The sequence below is a fragment of the Bradysia coprophila genome, assembly GCF_014529535.1.
Source record: "Bradysia coprophila strain Holo2 chromosome IV unlocalized genomic scaffold, BU_Bcop_v1 contig_5, whole genome shotgun sequence".
Lineage (NCBI taxonomy): Eukaryota > Metazoa > Arthropoda > Insecta > Diptera > Sciaridae > Bradysia > Bradysia coprophila.
Genome location: NW_023503374.1, coordinates 3,444,869 through 3,450,574, shown reverse-complemented (window position 1 = coordinate 3,450,574; position 5,706 = coordinate 3,444,869).

The following is a 5,706-nucleotide window of genomic DNA, read 5'->3' as shown; positions in this document are numbered from 1 at the left end:
AAAACCGGATGAGATTTACTCGATTTATGTGCAAAAACACTTAGGTCCTTAGGGCCGAGTAGCGGCCTTAGTCCAGGGGCCCAAATTTGAAACTTTTTTTGCCATCATTCTATTCGGCATTCAATTATCTCTCAAACGAAACAAAAATTAGAAAAATCGGATGAGATTTATTCGATTTATGTGCAAAAAATACTTAGAGCCGAGTAGCGGCCTTAGTCCAAGGCTGAATTTGAAACTTTTTTCGCCACGTTCTTTTCGGTATTCAATTACCTTCCATAAAAAAGTAAATCTAGCAAAATCGGATAAGATTTACTCCATTTATGTGCAAAGAACACTTAGGGCCGAGTAACGACCTTTGAGCCCTCCCAACAAACCCACGTTGCATCGTACCCAAAAACAATGTTCAGCAACTTTGTTCTACTCGTCAATGCCTTTCATTTGATATATCACAAGCAGCTATTGCGTGCGTATTTCGGTAGATATCGTCGAAAGACTGAAAAACACCTATAGGGCCCTAGCTCTGGAAGGGCCGACCCTACCATGCCCATTTTCGAACTTGACCTTACTTTTGTCAATACCAATCAGGAAAAAAAATTTTTTGAAAAAAGTTGTGATTTACTCAAGCTAGAGGGGTCGTCAACTATGAACATAACCAAGTGCTTTGTCCTTACTGTCTGCTTGCAATTCGACGTGTTACAAATATTAAACTTATAAGCCCCCAGTACTTCGTACGGGGCTAAGAATCCACTAGAAAATGCGTCCGATTTCGGCAGGCTGTTTTTCAAAAGAATCCATCTTGGTAATTTGAGAACGTACAATTCACATTGCATTTCCCGTAACGCCATCATCATTCTTCAAGCAAATAATGAAATTCAATTCAATTGTTTTGTAACACAGTGTTCGCCCTGTACGATTTTTCCCATTCCTGCATTACATACATCCGGAATGCTCATTTAGATTACTATACCGTATACCTTTGATGGATGATGTGAGTGATGTAACTACTATATATAATACTATAAATCTATGTAAAGAACGTTGGATATAAATATGCATAATACAACGCATAACACAACGAAATGTTTGCTACCCTACCAAAAAAATGTGCTTCTCATTTTCAGGTGTTAAATTTTCCCATAATTAAAATTAGGAATCCAAGCGTCACAGCGGTCGGTGAATTCGTTGTGCACAGGTGGACCTGGTATTTTTAGCCCCGTACGAAGTACTGGGGGCTTATAAGATTAATATGCCGTTTGTAACACGTCGAATTGGAAGCAGACAGTAAGGGCAAAGCATTTGGTTGTGTTCATAGATGACGAATCCGCAATAAAAACAAGGCATCAGAACAGTCGGAGCGTTTGCTGCGACTTAGCCCCGTACGATCCGTAATCCTATTTCGTCCGTAACCATAATACGTCCGTAGCCGTAATACGCCCGGAACCCTAATACGTCTACAACCCTCTAATGCGTCTGTTACCAAAATGCAAGTCAAGTTGGGCATGGTCAAATTTACTGAAAGTGTTCATTTTTAAAATTGCGCATAGCGCAATTACGAAAGCCCGTACGAAGTACCTCTCAAATAAAACCAACAATTTACGACATTATTTTATAAACCCAAATTTTTTTGCCAACTTTCCATTGGGTATTCAATTACCTCTCAAATAAAACAAAAACTAGCAAAATCGGTTGAGATTTACTCGATTTATGTGCAAAAAGCACTTAGGGCCGAGTAGCGGCCTTAGTCCAAGGGCGCAAATTTGAAACTTTTTTTGCCATCATTCTATTCGGCATTCAATTATCTCTCAAATGAAACAAAAACTAGCAAAATCGGATGAGATTTACTCGATTTATGTGCAAAAAACACTTAGGGCCGAGTAGCGGCCTTAGTCCAAGGGCCCAAATTTGAAACTTTTTTCGCCACGTTCTTTTCGGTATTCAATTACCTTCCATAAAAAACTAAATCTGGCAAAATCGGATGAGATTTACTCGATTTATGTGGAAAAAACACTTAGGGCCGAGTAACGACCTTTGAGCCCTCCCAACAAGCTCGCGTTGCATCCTACACAAAAACAATGTTCAGCAACTTTGTTCTACTCGTCAATACCTTTCATTTGATATATCACAAGCAGCTATTACGTGCGTATTTCGGTAGATATCGTCGAAAGACTGAAAAACACCTATAGGGCCCTAGCTCTGGAAGGGCCGACCCTACCATGCCCATTTTCGAACTTGACCTTACTTTTGTCGATACCAATCGGGGAAAAAAAGAATTTTGAAAAAAGGTTGTGATTTGCTCAAGCTAGAGGGGTCACGGACGGACGGACGGACGGACGGACGGACGGACGGACGGACGGACGGACGGACGGACGGACATTTTTTTTATTGCGGATTCGTCATCTATGAACATAACCAAAAGCTTTGCCCTTACTGTCTGCTTCCAATTCGACGTGTTACAAACGGCATATTAATCTTATAAGCCCCCAGTACTTCGTACGGGGCTAAAAATGTCCGTCCGTCCGTCCGTCCGTGACCCCTCTAGCTAGAGTAAATCACAACCTTTTTTCAAAATTCTTTTTTTCCCCGATTGGTATCGACAAAAGTAAGGTCAAGTTCGAAAATGGGCATGGTAGGGTCGGCCCCTCCAGAGCTAGGGCCCTATAGGTGTTTTTCAGTCTTTCGACGATATCTACGCACGTAATAGCTGCTTGTGATATATCAAATGAAAGGTATTGACGAGTAGAACAAAGTTGCTGAACATTGTTTTTGGGTAAGATGCAACGCGAGCTTGTTGGGAGGGCTCAAAGGTCGTTACTCGGCCCTAAGTGTTTTTTGCACATAAATCGAGTAAATCTCATCCGATTTTGCTAGATTTAGTTTTTTATGGAAGGTAACTGAATACCGAAAAGAACGTGTCGAAAAAAGTTTCAAATTTGGGCCCTTGGACTAAGGCCGCTACTCGGCCCTAAGTGTTTTTGCACATAAATCGAGTAAATCTCATCCGATTTTGCTAGATTTAGTTTTTTATGGAAGGTAACTGAATACCGAAAAGAACGTGTCGAAAAAAGTTTCAAATTTGGGCCCTTGGACTAAGGCCGCTACTCGGCCCTAAGTGTTTTTTGCACATAAATCGAGTAAATCTCATCCGATTTTGCTAGATTTAGTTTTTTATGGAAGGTAACTGAATACCGAAAAGAACGTGTCGAAAAAAGTTTCAAATTTGGGCCCTTGGACTAAGGCCGCTACTCGGCCCTAAGTGTTTTTTGCACATTAATCGAGTAAATCTCATCCGATTTTGCTAAATTTAGTTTTTTATGGAAGGTAACTGAATACCGAAAAGAACGTGTCGAAAAAAGTTTCAAATTTGGGCCCTTGGACTAAGGCCGCTACTCGGCCCTAAGTGTTTTTTGCACATAAATCGAGTAAATCTCATCCGATTTTGCTAGATTTAGTTTTTTATGGAAGGTAACTGAATACAGAAAAGAACGTGTCGAAAAAAGTTTCAAATTTGGGCCCTTGGACTAAGGCCGCTACTCGGCCCTAAGTGTTTTTTGCACATAAATCGAGTAAATCTGATCCGATTTTGCTAGATTTAGTTTTTTGTGGAAGGTAATTGAATACCGAAAATAATGTGGCAAAAAAGTTTCAAATTTGGGCCCTTGGACTAAGGCCGCCACTCGGCCCTAAGTGTTTTTTGCACATAAATCGAGTAAATCTCATCCGATTTTGCTAGTTTTTGTTTTATTTGAGAGGTAATTGAATACCCAATGGAAAGTTGGCAAAAAAATTTGGGTTTATAAAATAATGTCGTAAATTGTTGGTTTTATTTGAGAGGTACTTCGTACGGGCTTTCGTAATTGCGCTATGCGCAATTTTAAAAATGAACACTTTCAGTAAATTTGACCATGCCCAACTTGACTTGCATTTTGGTAACAGACGCATTAGAGGGTTGTAGACGTATTAGGGTTCCGGGCGTATTACGGCTACGGACGTATTATGGTTACGGACGAAATAGGATTACGGGTCGTACGGGGCTAAGTCGCAGCAAACGCTCCGACTGTTCTGATGCCTTGTTTTGATTCGGTTTGTGTGGAATCATCATTTTTGTCAGTGAAAGAAAGCATATTTATGAGAGAGAAATTTTGGATGCACTGCACATTCACCCTATGAGAGGACATGTTGAACGATGCTATTTATTATAGAAATATAGAAACTTGCATCAACACTCGTCTCGTTTATATATGGCTAACAAATGCTATACAGAACAGTGTCATTTGATTTTTAATGGAGGTAATAATTTAGGATTTCAGTTGCATCGTTTCTGCCCTTCCTCGACACGACGAAAATGAAAAATGATGGGCGGAAGACTTCAGCGGAAATGGAAAAAACGCATTACATTTTTGATGTTTTAGGTGGTATTGTAAATCAAAGCAATTTATCATGGAAAATGGAAGATTTCTTCTAACTAGTTTGCGACCAACCTCAGTTTTTCATGCTATCGACTCTACAATTTTCCGAGCATTACGATTACTAGCAGGGTTCTCAACGCACTAAGATTATAACGATTCGTGAGTTACTGCGTCCTCGAGGGTAAATCACACACTCATTGATCTGCTCACATAGCAACAAAATAAATATTAAACCTATGAAAAACTTTTCGCTAGCTGTTGCGGATAGATCAGCCACATTCTACTACTTTTTGCCTTTTCCTCATACTGAGTCATTAAGCTGTTGCTTCTTTTGTTTATGGCATTTGATACGAAATCTTTTACTTCATTTGTTTAATCATAAACGTTGATCTATTAAGTAGACGCTAGCCAGGGCTCATGCTCATTTTTGTAGACGTTGCCGACAACAAATTATCACTCTACACTTCAAATAGTTTCGCTATTTAGTAGTGTGTAACAGTGATGTGTTTAATTATCTATTTTTTTGCAGTGAGGTCTGAAGAATTCGTTACTCGTTTGGAGTGAAGCTATAATAATCGGGTAGCGATTAACGGGTCGACAATCTCCAGAAAATTTGTGTTCTGGAATTGTAGGAAATTAGGAATTGTAGATTTGTTAATTTTGTACTCAATTGCCTTCCTACTTGAAACGAGAATTTATAGTCTGTAATGTTTGCAATGTCAGCAATGTTTTCACAGACTCCAAAGGAAATTATAAGTTCAAAGTGCATTGAACATCAAACCTAAACACAGACAAAAGAGATAACTTTATCAAAAATCAAATTACAACTTTTGTATTAGACGTAAACTTTAGCCTATTGAATGTCTCGTAAAGATTCGTAAAAGTTTTTCACCATCCATTATATGCGTTGTCTGTACCCAAATTAATATTTTGACAGACTGCTAACAATGGCAGTTTTCGATTAGCAGATCAATTGCATTCAGAAAGAAAAGAGAGAAACCTTTACGATAATTGTTATAGTGAAACGCAAATGGTACAGAGCTGCAATAAACAAAACAAAGCTTCGCTTGTACATCTGAATGCATTTCTTTCGTAAATTTACAGCCGAGTTATACAGGATGAAAAACTTACGAATGTTACTAGGCCTTGAAAAAGAACCCTTCGAAGAAACTTCAAAAAATACATCGAATTTGGTTGAAATAATTTGAAGATCTGGTAACATTTTCTCCGTTTTCAAAAATTCTAGTACATTACTAGACAAGTGAAGTAATTTGATATCTCGTATCCAGATGAGTAAAAG